The following is a 16,158-nucleotide window of genomic DNA, read 5'->3' as shown; positions in this document are numbered from 1 at the left end:
GAATAAATAACACAGATATAAATTAAAAAATAATAATCGCATGAATGAAAATAGATAATAAACTATATAACTTAGCAATACATTTCAGATATTGATAAAACTGGATAGAACAGATCCATAGCTGGAATCGGCTCAAACGTTCATCAACGGGTAGGATCATCAATGTTGCATGCAAACTGTCAAGTTATACTCGTAGTTCCATAGCTCATTTCATTCCTGAGGTGTCCTGCAGATAGACAGACAGTCATAGCAAAAGGAAATTTGGCATCCCCTTAGCACAAAAAAAAGATGTGTTACCCTACTTGACTGATAGGATGACGCTCAGTCAGATCCCAGTTTTGGTCATCCACCATTACAGAACTCAATTTTTCTTTATATTGGAATTAAGCTTCATGCTAAATATAGTCTACAGATTACATATTTCTCGAGATATCTTACTACTTGACACATTAACATTGTTGTTTCAGTTGGTTTTTACCACAGTATTTAACGATAATATTCCTCACACTGAGCCATCATGTGATGATGTATTTGTTGGTAGTTGCTCTACATGTCTACAGATTACATATTTCTCGAGATATCTTACTACTTGACACATTAACATTGTTGTTTCAGTTGGTTTTTACCGCAGTATTTAACGATAATATTCCTCACACTAAGCCATCATGTGATAATGTATGTGTTGGTGGTTGCTCTACATGTCTTCAGATTACATATTTCTTGAGATATCTTACTACTTGACACATTAACATTGTTGTTTAAGTTGGGTTTTACCACAGTATTTAACGATAATATTCCTCACACTGAGCCATCATGTGATGATGTATGTGTTGGTAGTTGCTCTACATGTCTGCAGTCTACAGATTACATATTTCTCGAGATATCTTGCTACTTGACACATTAACATTGTTGTTTCAGTTGGTTTTTACCGCAGTATTTAACGATAATATTCCTCACACTAAGCCATCATGTGATAATGTATGTGTTGGTGGTTGCTCTACATGTCTTCAGATTACATATTTCTTGAGATATCTTACTACTTGACACATTAACATTGTTGTTTAAGTTGGGTTTTACCACAGTATTTAACGATAATATTCCTCACACTGAGCCATCATCTGATGATGTATGTGTTGGTAGTTGCTCTACATGTCTACAGATTACATATTTCTCGAGATATCTTACTACTTGACACATTAACATTGTTCTTTAAGTTGGTTTTTACCGCAGTATTTAACGATAATATTCCTCACACTGAGCCATCATGTGATGATGTATGTGTTGGTAGTTGCTCTACATGTCTACAGATTATGTATTTCTCGAGATATCTTGCTACTTGACACATTAACATTGTTGTTTCAGTTGGGTTTTACCACAGTATTTAACGATAATATTCCTCACACTGAGCCATCATGTGATGATGTATGTGTTGGTAGTTGCTCTACATGTCTACAGTCTACAGATTACATATTTCTCGAGATATCTTGCTACTTGACACATTAACATTGTTGTTTCAGTTGGGTTTTACCACAGTATTTAACGATAATATTCCTCACACTGAGCCATCATGTGATGATGTATGTGTTGGTAGTTGCTCTACATGTCTGCAGTCTACATATTACATATTTCTCGAGATATCTTGCTACTTGACACATTAACATTGTTGTTTCAGTTGGTTTTTACCGCAGTATTTAACGATAATATTCCTCACACTAAGCCATCATGTGATGATGTATGTGTTGGTGGTTGCTCTACATGTCTTCAGATTACATATTTCTTGAGATATCTTACTACTTGACACATTAACATTGTTGTTTAAGTTGGGTTTTACCACAGTATTTAACGATAATATTCCTCACACTGAGCCATCATGTGATGATGTATGTGTTGGTAGTTGCTCTACATGTCTTCAGATTACATATTTCTCGAGATATCTTGCTACTTGACACATTAACATTGTTGTTTCAGTTGGGTTTTACCACAGTATTTAACGATAATATTCCTCACACTGAGCCATCATGTGATGATGTATGTGTTGGTAGTTGCTCTACATGTCTGCAGTCTACAGATTACATATTTCTCGAGATATCTTGCTACTTGACACATTAACATTGTTGTTTCAGTTGGTTTTTACCGCAGTATTTAACGATAATATTCCTCACACTAAGCCATCATGTGATAATGTATGTGTTGGTGGTTGCTCTACATGTCTTCAGATTACATATTTCTTGAGATATCTTACTACTTGACACATTAACATTGTTGTTTAAGTTGGGTTTTACCACAGTATTTAACGATAATATTCCTCACACTGAGCCATCATCTGATGATGTATGTGTTGGTAGTTGCTCTACATGTCTACAGATTACATATTTCTCGAGATATCTTACTACTTGACACATTAACATTGTTCTTTAAGTTGGTTTTTACCGCAGTATTTAACGATAATATTCCTCACACTAAGCCATCATGTGATGATGTATGTGTTGGTGGTTGCTCTACATGTCTTCAGATTACATATTTCTTGAGATATCTTACTACTTGACACATTAACATTGTTGTTTAAGTTGGGTTTTACCACAGTATTTAACGATAATATTCCTCACACTGAGCCATCATGTGATGATGTATGTGTTGGTAGTTGCTCTACATGTCTACAGATTACATATTTCTCGAGATATCTTACTACTTGACACATTAACATTGTTCTTTAAGTTGGTTTTTACCGCAGTATTTAACGATAATATTCCTCACACTGAGCCATCATGTGATGATGTATGTGTTGGTAGTTGCTCTACATGTCTACAGATTACATATTTCTCGAGATATCTTGCTACTTGACACATTAACATTGTTGTTTCAGTTGGTTTTTACCACAGTATTTAACGATAATATTCCTCACACTGAGCCATCATGTGATGATGTATGTGTTGGTAGTTGCTCTACATGTCTGCAGTCTACAGATTACATATTTCTCGAGATATCTTGCTACTTGACACATTAACATTGTTGTTTCAGTTGGTTTTTACCGCAGTATTTAACGATAATATTCCTCACACTAAGCCATCATGTGATAATGTATGTGTTGGTGGTTGCTCTACATGTCTTCAGATTACATATTTCTTGAGATATCTTACTACTTGACACATTAACATTGTTGTTTAAGTTGGGTTTTACCACAGTATTTAACGATAATATTCCTCACACTGAGCCATCATCTGATGATGTATGTGTTGGTAGTTGCTCTACATGTCTACAGATTACATATTTCTCGAGATATCTTACTACTTGACACATTAACATTGTTCTTTAAGTTGGTTTTTACCGCAGTATTTAACGATAATATTCCTCACACTGAGCCATCATGTGATGATGTATGTGTTGGTAGTTGCTCTACATGTCTACAGATTATGTATTTCTCGAGATATCTTGCTACTTGACACATTAACATTGTTGTTTCAGTTGGGTTTTACCACAGTATTTAACGATAATATTCCTCACACTGAGCCATCATGTGATGATGTATGTGTTGGTAGTTGCTCTACATGTCTACAGTCTACAGATTACATATTTCTCGAGATATCTTGCTACTTGACACATTAACATTGTTGTTTCAGTTGGGTTTTACCACAGTATTTAACGATAATATTCCTCACACTGAGCCATCATGTGATGATGTATGTGTTGGTAGTTGCTCTACATGTCTGCAGTCTACATATTACATATTTCTCGAGATATCTTGCTACTTGACACATTAACATTGTTGTTTCAGTTGGTTTTTACCGCAGTATTTAACGATAATATTCCTCACACTAAGCCATCATGTGATGATGTATGTGTTGGTGGTTGCTCTACATGTCTTCAGATTACATATTTCTTGAGATATCTTACTACTTGATACATTAACATTGTTGTTTAAGTTGGGTTTTACCACAGTATTTAACGATAATATTCCTCACACTGAGCCATCATGTGATGATGTATGTGTTGGTAGTTGCTCTACATGTCTTCAGATTACATATTTCTCGAGATATCTTGCTACTTGACACATTAACATTGTTGTTTCAGTTGGGTTTTACCACAGTATTTAACGATAATATTCCTCACACTGAGCCATCATGTGATGATGTATGTGTTGGTAGTTGCTCTACATGTCTACAGATTACATATTTCTCGAGATATCTTGCTACTTGACACATTAACATTGTTCTTTAAGTTGGTTTTTACCGCAGTATTTAACGATAATATTCCTCACACTGAGCCATCATGTGATGATGTATGTGTTGGTAGTTGCTCTACATGTCTACAGTCTACAGATTACATATTTCTCGAGATATCTTGCTACTTGACACATTAACATTGTTGTTTCAGTTGGGTTTTACCACAGTATTTAACGATAATATTCCTCACACTGAGCCATCATGTGATGATGTATGTGTTGGTAGTTGCTCTACATGTCTGCAGTCTACAGATTACATATTTCTCGAGATATCTTACTACTTGACACATTAAAATTGTTGTTTCAGTTGGTTTTTACCGCAGTATTTAACGATAATATTCCTCACACTGAGCCATCATGTGATGATGTATGTGTTGGTAGTTGCTCTACATGTCTACAGTCTACAGATTACATATTTCTCGAGATATCTTACTACTTGACACATTAAAATGTTGTTTCTGTTGGTTTTTACCGCAGTATTTAATGATAATATTCCTCACACTGAGCCATCATGTGATGATGTATGTGTTGGTAGTTGCTCTACATGTCTGCAGTCTACAGATTACATATTTCTCGAGATATCTTGCTACTTGACACATTAAAATTGATGTTTCAGTTGGGTTTTACCGCAGTATTTAACGATAATATTCCTCACACTAAGCCATCATGTGATGATGTATGTGTTGGTGGTTGCTCTACATGTCTTCAGATTACATATTTCTTGAGATATCTTACTACTTGACACATTAACATTGTTGTTTAAGTTGGGTTTTACCACAGTATTTAACGATAATATTCCTCACACTGAGCCATCATGTGATGATGTATGTGTTGGTAGTTGCTCTACATGTCTACAGATTACATATTTCTCGAGATATCTTACTACTTGACACATTAACATTGTTCTTTAAGTTGGTTTTTACCGCAGTATTTAACGATAATATTCCTCACACTGAGCCATCATGTGATGATGTATGTGTTGGTAGTTGCTCTACATGTCTACAGATTACATATTTCTCGAGATATCTTGCTACTTGACACATTAACATTGTTGTTTCAGTTGGTTTTTACCACAGTATTTAACGATAATATTCCTCACACTGAGCCATCATGTGATGATGTATGTGTTGGTAGTTGCTCTACATGTCTACAGTCTACAGATTACATATTTCTCGAGATATCTTGCTACTTGACACATTAACATTGTTGTTTCAGTTGGGTTTTACCACAGTATTTAACGATAATATTCCTCACACTGAGCCATCATGTGATGATGTATGTGTTGGTAGTTGCTCTACATGTCTGCAGTCTACAGATTACATATTTCTCGAGATATCTTGCTACTTGACACATTAACATTGTTGTTTCAGTTGGTTTTTACCGCAGTATTTAACGATAATATTCCTCACACTAAGCCATCATGTGATAATGTATGTGTTGGTGGTTGCTCTACATGTCTTCAGATTACATATTTCTTGAGATATCTTACTACTTGACACATTAACATTGTTGTTTAAGTTGGGTTTTACCACAGTATTTAACGATAATATTCCTCACACTGAGCCATCATGTGATGATGTATGTGTTGGTAGTTGCTCTACATGTCTACAGATTACATATTTCTCGAGATATCTTACTACTTGACACATTAACATTGTTCTTTAAGTTGGTTTTTACCGCAGTATTTAACGATAATATTCCTCACACTGAGCCATCATGTGATGATGTATGTGTTGGTAGTTGCTCTACATGTCTACAGATTACATATTTCTCGAGATATCTTGCTACTTGACACATTAACATTGTTGTTTCAGTTGGTTTTTACCACAGTATTTAACGATAATATTCCTCACACTGAGCCATCATGTGATGATGTATGTGTTGGTAGTTGCTCTACATGTCTACAGTCTACAGATTACATATTTCTCGAGATATCTTGCTACTTGACACATTAACATTGTTGTTTCAGTTGGGTTTTACCACAGTATTTAACGATAATATTCCTCACACTGAGCCATCATGTGATGATGTATGTGTTGGTAGTTGCTCTACATGTCTGCAGTCTACAGATTACATATTTCTCGAGATATCTTACTACTTGACACATTAAAATTGTTGTTTCAGTTGGTTTTTACCGCAGTATTTAACGATAATATTCCTCACACTGAGCCATCATGTGATGATGTATGTGTTGGTAGTTGCTCTACATGTCTACAGTCTACAGATTACATATTTCTCGAGATATCTTACTACTTGACACATTAAAATGTTGTTTCTGTTGGTTTTTACCGCAGTATTTAATGATAATATTCCTCACACTGAGCCATCATGTGATGATGTATGTGTTGGTAGTTGCTCTACATGTCTGCAGTCTACAGATTACATATTTCTCGAGATATCTTACTACTTGACACATTAAAATTGTTGTTTCAGTTGGTTTTTACCGCAGTATTTAACGATAATATTCCTCACACTGAGCCATCATGTGATAATGTATGTGTTGGTAGTTGCTCTATATGTGTTAGTACGCCACACGTAAAATCTCATATGATTTTACTCTGTTTCTTTACAAATTTCTTTATTATGATATTTTCTCTTTGTCATCCTGATTATGACGAAAGTAAAAATATTTTTTTGACGCTTAATCAAGTCCTATGGAGTGACATGCATTCTCATCGACTTCATGCAAACTTTCAAGTGTAAATGTCGAATCGTTTTCGAGAACAATTCTGTAGACATACAGACAGACAGCAATGAAAAATTTCCTGCCCCTCTAGTGATAGGTATCGTTACGCGCAGCCAATAATATGAGTATATAATTATACTTATAATAAGTAAACATTAGTTATAAAGCAACATACATATAAAGCATTACGTTTGACAAAGCTTTGTAAAATATAACCATTCAAAAAAATGTATTGAAAGTTTAATGATATTTCTCCTGTTTGCGGTCAATTTAGATGTACAAAATAAGCGACACTGAATGGCATCTGTCACAAATTCAAAGTGGAATCCGTGATGATTATGAAAGGCATGATAGAAATTATTAGCAAAAGGTTAATTATAGAACTTGCGGATAGCAAGACACAGCCAGCCTAAACCAATTCTCCCTAAATAATAATTTGTTTATATTAATTATGTGTAATTATATTTTAAAATTTAAAAGCGATACAAAATGAACAATTGACTTAATAAGAAACATTAAAATAAATATTGTTTTATATATTAATACGGTATTTTAAACGGGAATATATATATATTTTGAACATCACGAGAAGGGATTGGTAGTATCATAATATAAAGAAAGTTAATTGTTTACATAAATGCACAGATGAATTTAGAATAAAAATTGTAAAAGTTAAATAAACTGCAAACATTGGTAGCTGTAATTTTGTCATATTTATTACATTTTCATCAATTCTGTAGAGTGCAATGTGTACAAGTATGTTGCTGTATAGCTTTAAACCACAGTAAAAGAGCTAATCCCATTAACGATATATTCTGCTATTAATAGCTGTACTTTACAGAAATTTCTCGAGAAACTTTGAATAAGTTTACAACAGATATTCAAATTTCGGAGGTTTACTTCTTCTTATTAAAAAATATTAAATTTTTTATTTGCAAATAGTATAAGTAAGAACTAGTTATATCATTAGTTGGTTAATCAAACACCTATCAACTGCAAAACAATTATAATACACAAACGCTTTCACTTGAAAGTTCCTACAAAGTATTAAATGATTGCAAGTTTTATTGTAACTTACATACGTACACCTGTAGTATACTTCATTTTAAAATACGTTCAAATCATAATACATACATTTTAAAAATTAGTACATAAATGAATGTTTCATAGATATACGAGCATGCTAAATGTTGGAGGTGGTTCTCCACAATCTGAAAGAACAGTTCCAGATATACGAGTAAGATCTTTTCAACAAAGTAGAGAAGTTATTTTCACAATTTCAGAGCGATATCTTTTCAAACTTTACTGATAACGTAAGAAAAAACTTTTTTTCTGTTTTTATGAAACAAACAATCGATCCCGACACTCGTTATATCATTTGGCAAGTCATTATTCCTAGTGTGGGCAACAAGACCAAGACCTGGTGAATATGATGAACCATTTGACACTACATATAGAGATAAAAAAACTCGAAAATGTGTACATAATTAAAACACATTACTTCAAAATCTCGGTTTTACTTCAGATTGTATAATATATTGTTTTACTTCAGTCCCAGTGAAGCGTTAGTAAAACTAAAAGTTAACCAAGAGGTTTATGAGTTGCATTAGTTGTCTAAGGTACCATCTTTACCAGACGACTAAACTTATCAGAGGTGAAGTGTTGCAGGGAGAAAAATTACTAATGGTTAAAAGTGAACGGCGAATTTGTGGAAAGGGAGGTTAATTGAAACTGCGAGGAGATTAAGAATTGATCTGAAAGTTTGGTAGGTCTAGGGAGTTTGATTTGATTAAGAGGTTGATTAAACCAGTAAGCGTTCAATTTCAAATATTGGATAAGAAGATCAGAGGATTTCTTCATCAAGTGTTTATACGCTGGCAAATTGTACCAAGGAATGTAATTGACTATTAAGTTAATCAGACGATTAATTTTGCAAACCGTAGATTGGGTGGGGGAGGGTGAAATTGCCGGGGAGTTGGCCAAAGTATTAATTAGCACTGCAAGAAGTTAAATTATTAAAGGGGGGTAAATTTATCAATCCATTTGTATATTAATATAAATCACTACATAGTTGTGGAAAGTGACAGTGTTTTTGTAATAAGTTAGGTTTATTAAGACAATGATTGAATTTTGCAAAAATTTTAGGTTTATTGAAAGGAATTATTTATTATAAGGTCCTACCAAAATAAAGAGGACATCACATGTGTTTGTACATTAATTTAACCTATATAAAGTATCTGTATAATAGTATATATAATACGATATGCTGTGTATATAATATTATTTTAGAGATACAAATATGTCCCTAAATCGTCTCTACATTATATTTGTATTATTTTAGGTAGATTTTGTATTGCAACACTTACCGATAATGTTTGCCTAACTTCACGTAATATGAACCCGTAAATGATTTAACGTTTAATTACATTATGGTTGTTAATTTTATTCTAGAAAAAACGAAATAAATGAAACTCAAATTTGGTATAATTATTTTCTTGTTGCAGTCTAAAATCTGTAGAAAAATTAATATTATAATATCTAATAACGATTCAATGTAGCAAATGTTTGAAGTTTCTAAGGCTCAGTACCTGAAAAATTTATAAGAGACGAGTTTTTGGTATTTAGAATGGTGTTAGAGATATTGATTATATGTATATTTCATTTTAGTTGTCAAAGAACCTCTTTATTCCTTCCATCTGAGCCGGAAATACCACTATTGATAAATAAATAATTGTTAAAAAATTTACCAAAATAATAATTGATAAAAATGTACCAAATACTTACAAAATATTTTTTTGATTTAACATAGTTCAGTTCAGTATAAAGAGAGCGTAGAGTTGATGATTCTTTAAGTTTCAAGACCATTGAGTCTTATGAATATTGAGTTCACTTTTACCTTGAAGAGAGCCATAAAAAGTCAGCAAAGTTTAGAAGTAGTTAAAGTTCGTTTCTAACTTCTTAGGCTACTCACTTAATTTTTATAGATCGTTTCAGACGTGGACTCCAGAGTCTAGGAGTCAATCTGGATCAGTGGCAGGTTTAAGACACTGCACTGAGCGGATGGTGAATCAAACCTTTCTACTATAGCTACGACATTGAGTCATCATATATAACTATGATAAATATAACTGATTTATCTTGCTTGCGTAGTCAATAGAAATAAATCTGACTAACAACACACATTTTTAATTTCGGTAAAAAAATTTGCTTATTATAACATATAAGGATACAGGTAATTGGGTGTAAATCTGTTGTTAATGTTATTTATTATGATATTTTAAAGTTTAGGTCTTGATCTAAATAGGATTAACTGACTCTTACCTACTTACATCCACCTGCAAATTATGAAGGAAAGATGGACGTCTGCAATGAATGAGGTATTACTGTTAAAATCATGTTCAAATATATACTGCTGCTGTACATGGAAAACATCAGTTCTCACAATTGTATTCTGTCCGACTAAAGGCAATCTCAGTGTAGAGTTAGGACAGCTCATTCTCACGTTGCAGAGATTGGATGATTTTAGATCTAATATTAAGTTTGTAAAAGAGGTAGTTGTGAAAAGTTTGCAGTAAATAAACGTGAAGCAGTGCTGGATTACAAATCCTCTAGCTGCGAAACAGCAAACATAATCTCCTGTGTCTCTGCCGCGCTGGCGAGTTCTAGATTGGAAGGGTAAACTTGAGTTAGTGAGTTCATAACGTTAGAGATAAAACATTTAAAATATGAAATCCTATTATAAATGTCACAAAGCAGTTTAAGATTTTAATCGTGAAAAAGTTTCCATTTCATATTTATTAACAAATTAACTGTTAATTTACATTACCCGATGCTTTGAAATTTCTGATTGAATTAAATAAATCAAAAGTTAACAAAATATTACATATGTGGAATTAAACATGATCATTTTATTAACTTCCAAGCATTTAACATAATTTAACACCTACTCACTAAAATATGTGTAGTCAAAGTTATCTTACTGATCAACGTACTTCAACGAGTTTGGTAATTAGAAACCTTTCAAAAATAATATTACATTAGAAAAGAAAGAAATCTAAAATATTTATAACACTAAGATTATTTGTTTTTCATGAACAAGGAACATGTTACCGCTCATAAATAGCTCGAAAATAATCCTAACAATAAATTATGACATTAAACAAACAACTATTTACACAAAACATGTTTTTATTCCTCAGACCGACTGTTAGTGTCAGATAAAGGTGTAGCACCTTTGCGTTGTGGTGGACGTTATTTTAAATTTCTGATTTAAGGCCAGTTTAAAATTGGTCAAAACAAGTAAGCACAGAGAAAGGAGGCTACGAAAAAGCAAGAAAATGTGAATGAACAACCCAAACACTACCTAAGTAAATTAAACAGTTATACAAATAAATTAATTGGAATAATAGTTTTGCACCAATCTGTTCATAATAAAATTGATTGACTGAGCTTCAGCGGAGCGTAATTGAGGGGATGGAAAATTCATTTATGTCTGTTTGTCCTTACGATATCTTTACAACAAACTGACATATATACTTGAAATTTCCATGAAACTTCATTTAATTTTCATAATCAATGACGGTGCATGCCATTCCATGGAATTTGGCTGAGCCTTAACGAACATTAACCTTAGGGGTGATGGCAACAACAAAATCATTGAATAAACAAATTTGAGCAGACTTGAATACACGTGTGACTTCCGTTATATTATATCCAGTACTTCCATACTCTATTATATCAGTTTATTTGTATATTCGACTTTGGCTAAGCGTTAGCAAAGGGTTATATCTCGAGAATGCACTGATCTATATAAAAATTGGAATTGTGTATATTTTTTGTAGCTCTCACTAAGGATCTGTTAAAATTCCTTTTTTGTCTGTCGGCTGTACGAATATTTTCCGGTGAACACCTAAATAAATTGATAATCTAGGTAAAATAAGACATCTTTACTTTATTTTACACTGGCAGTGTTTCTCTTCTGCCTGATTCAGGCCTGTAATGATATCTGTTCTGTCTAAGTATCTGTCTACCCGCGGGAAATGTTGAGATAGCAATGAACTATAGACTTAAAATTCTGCAGCAAAACCTGCTACGTATGTTGTATCGTACTCCTATCATGTAAAAGCCATTAATTCTGTTTCTAAAGTGAACAATTTTACAAGGTTGGATAATTCCAGCATTGTTTCCATATGCGATTTTTGCAATATTTTTTTTATTAAGAGGAAAATTCTATATGTCTATATCCTGTGTTAACAATGGAAGCTACTTAAACTGCAGGTTGATAACCAAACAAACCAAATTTAAAGCTAAATCGAACATCACTCACGTCACAGTCACACCCGAGATTCCCGTGATTTGTAAATTGACGGAGCACAATGGGGATGCTCCGAATTGTTTGCGTCCCGTTTGTTATGGGACCATTAATTAAAGAAATTCTTTAAAATGCCATCCAAACTCTTCTTTAGATTGATCACCAAATTATTTCTACGATTACTATTCAAAATGTTTACGTCAAACTGTTTGTTAAAACTAAGTAATGACTTAGAGTCAGAGTAATGTAACGGAGTTTTAATTGTAACTTGTATCTAAAACTGAAAACGATTGAGGTCCGGTTTTTATAACGTATAGACGTGTTTTATGATGAACGAGCGTAAATAAACATGGAGTTTTAATTAGAAAGGTACAAAATTTGTAACAAATTGTTACTTGTGTTACCGGCTCAACAATATATATAGATAATTTTTTACATAAGTAATGATATTGTTTTAAAAAAAATTGCTTACCTCAAGGTTTGTTCTCTGCTTGTTAACCTTATTTTTATGAACTAAAATAAAATTACTTTCTAGTTTGAAATAGTTGTTTAATTTATGCTGTGAAGCAAAGATCTTTCTAACATACATTTTTTGCATTCTCTTTCATATAACGAAACATCGTGTGACTTTCTATATTTTGTAACAAAATCTGTTGTATGAATGACCACAACATTAAAGTACAGTTCCTTCATATTTCATAAGAGACATAGCATTGTTTATCTCCCGATATAGAACCACCTTGTCCCTCAAAGCTTCCTTGAATGAGTGTAGCTACAGAGTTGGATTTACATATAGGCTGAAAGGGCGTTTGGGGAGGCGTGAAAAATTGTAAGCGAAAAATTCTGAAACATGCACAAAGTAAAAGAATAAAGTTATACAGTTTATTAGGAGTGTTAGACTGGGAAGACAGGCTCTGCTAGTATTAAATTACTACGATTAAAATATCTCTTCGCTACCATCAGCAGTGCTTTAAAATTGATGGCCCACCGTGTGGGATATGTGTAGAAGAAATGTCGTGCAGCAATAGCAGTGCAATAATTTTCTCAGAGTTCTAAAAATTTAAATCATTTTGAACTGATCTCGGGTTTCATTGATATCAATGAAATATTTATTAATTCTGTTATTATTAGAGCTTACTCAATCTAACACTTTTTTATACTCTTCTGTGATATACTGCAATTGGCACTGATGTTTCTATCGTTTAATAATACATCGCTTCATGTGTCAACGTACTTTAGAGCTTGACATATCCCTCATAGACTGTTATTGCCTTGAGTTATAGAATCTTCAGAAGGTTGCACAAACCAGGCTATTACATAATCACAGGTTGTAGGTTTAGGTGGAGTCACGCAGTGACCATCAGTTCTGACGGGAGGAGCGCGCCGCTATCTAGATTGTCCATGGGCAGCAGATTCCAAATCCACCTCTGTGTAGCTCACCTGGAGAACAACCTACCCTGTAGGAGATAAAACCTATAAATCACTAATATAACTATTAGATCATATATGAAAACAACTAGCCTCTAAATTTCTCAGTTTTCTAGAATTATTGCAGTCTGATTTTAAGGTTTTACATGTGTTACTGGTTTCTTAAAATTGCTATAGATCGGTAATAACATCGGCTAGTAGAAACCAAACAAAATGTTTAAATCCTAACGGTTGTGTTATACTGCTAGTAGAGGAGCTGAGTGTATAACGGTTTAAATCCTTCCAGCCAGAATTGAATTCTGCCAAACCTCTAACTGTGCGATCTGTCTGCTGGCACTTCAGGCCGCCAAACAGAAAAACACTGCTAACCTCTAGTACTAACGATTGTCTCCATTATACCTTTAGATGATGGTTTGTGAGACCTTTCGGTTGGTACTTCAGGCCGCCAAACAGAAAAAAAACTGCTGACCTCTAGTACTAACGATTGTCTCGATTATACCTTTACATGAGGGTTTGTGAGACCTTTCGGCTGGCACTTCAGGCCGCCAAACAGAAAAAACTGCTGGCCTCTAGTACTAACGGTTGTCTCCATTATACCTTTAGATGATGGTTTGTGAGACCTTTCGGTCGGGACTGCAGACCCCCAAATCTCTAAAACCTGCGTCTAGAAAATTATAAATAGATTAAATAAACATTTTTGGCTACCATTTGTTTCGTAGCACGAACATGTTATCTCTGGTTAATATTCACATACACATTTATGAGAAGCTCATGATAGTTGTGATGGAATTTGTAAGGATCCTGAATTTATTATTATTTATATATGCACAGTACATCCAGTAAATATATGTTTTAAAAAGTTTTTTTGCTAATTTTGTTCCATTTATCCAAAGCAAAACATTGTGTGGTAAACGTTATCATCTAGCTCAGCCACCGTTTTTGAATGCGCTCAATACAATTCCCAGATTAATATGGGTTTCATAGAAAATTAATAACAAAATTGACTAAAAAGCATACAATTATATTTCAAAAATTTAAGGAATCGAAGCGGTGAAGAACTTTCAAAAGCTCCAATGATCAAATAGAAGAAAAATCGAATAATTAATGGTAAAGGATCGAAATTTTACTTAGATAAGAAATTAAATAAGATTAAAAAATGCATTACAAAATTTACAACGTTATATTATTAAAATGTGAATACTTTCAAAAGAAAAATTGGGAAAATATGATACCTGAATTATCTAATTAATTCAATGCCAAATGTGAACTTCATTAAAGAAACACCAAGAAGTCTGAGTTTAATATATATGCAGCAGTGAACAGTGACTAACACAATCTGTAGGATGTGTAACCACCTATAATTGGGTCTCCTCCTCAGCGCTTCCTCTTTTGTTTGTATAATCAAAATGTGCTACATAAACTAACATGATTATAGAGAGGTATGGGACCGTTATTGGCTTACATTCTCAGCTCTCCATCTCCCGTCTGAGTCACCAACAATTTGTAACAAAATCCTAATAATATAAATAAGAGAAATTTGTAAATAGAATTAAAATTTTCTTATTAAAAAAGAAAATAACTAACACTTATTTAAATAACATAATAATATAGCACAGAGATGTCAAATGGTAATTGGGTATTTTTCTCACATCTTAAAGTAGTATTCTTATCAGTATAAAAAAATAAAAATAAAAATGCTAAAATTATTAAAAAATTAAATATTTTCAAAACAGTTTTAATAATTTAGGAAATTTTTTCAAGCAGTTTGAACATTTAAAACCTGCACAACTTTTAAAAGGTATACTTCTTTATACTTACTTTGGAATATATAAAGACTAAAACTGTATTACTTTGGAAATATAAACAAATTATAAAGTACTAACTATTTTAGTAAAATAAATTAATAAAAAATATTTGTTTCAGAAATAAAAGGAGGTTTTAAGAAATGTTTAAATGATTGCATAAGGTATTTCCAAACTTTCACTACACAACCTTATGGAACTAATAAACTCTGCAACTAAAAACTGGTAAAAATTATTTATTACACTGTTCCATTGATGTGCTGTGATGTATATTGAATACATTTAAGATTGGACATATATGGTTCAATTATACTTGCAATAAGCCAGGTATTTGTTATCCGATTTCAAAATTAAAGTTTCATTTGGTTATTTTTATTACCTTTATTTTATTTTATTTTATTTTGATAATCTTTTATCAAACTAGTGCTTTTGAAAATATATTTCTATTTAAATACTGTATATAGGCACCATTTTCATATTTATTTTGCAAATTTTACCAAATTATTTTTAATGATAGAGCTAAATCCATGGATCATTATGAGCTGGGTAAAATTTGATTTAGGTTAATTTGTTTCATTATATTTTAATGAGATATTTAAATGGAGACAAACAGTGAGACAAGCAGACAGTAATCGAAAAGAGATAGACCATTGCGTGCATTTCAATTTTGGCTCCTCATGGTTCACGGAACAATATTCTATAGTTTGTACGG

The sequence above is a fragment of the Homalodisca vitripennis genome, chromosome 4 (assembly GCF_021130785.1).
Source record: "Homalodisca vitripennis isolate AUS2020 chromosome 4, UT_GWSS_2.1, whole genome shotgun sequence".
NCBI lineage: Eukaryota > Metazoa > Arthropoda > Insecta > Hemiptera > Cicadellidae > Homalodisca > Homalodisca vitripennis.
This window is presented reverse-complemented; position numbering follows the sequence as displayed.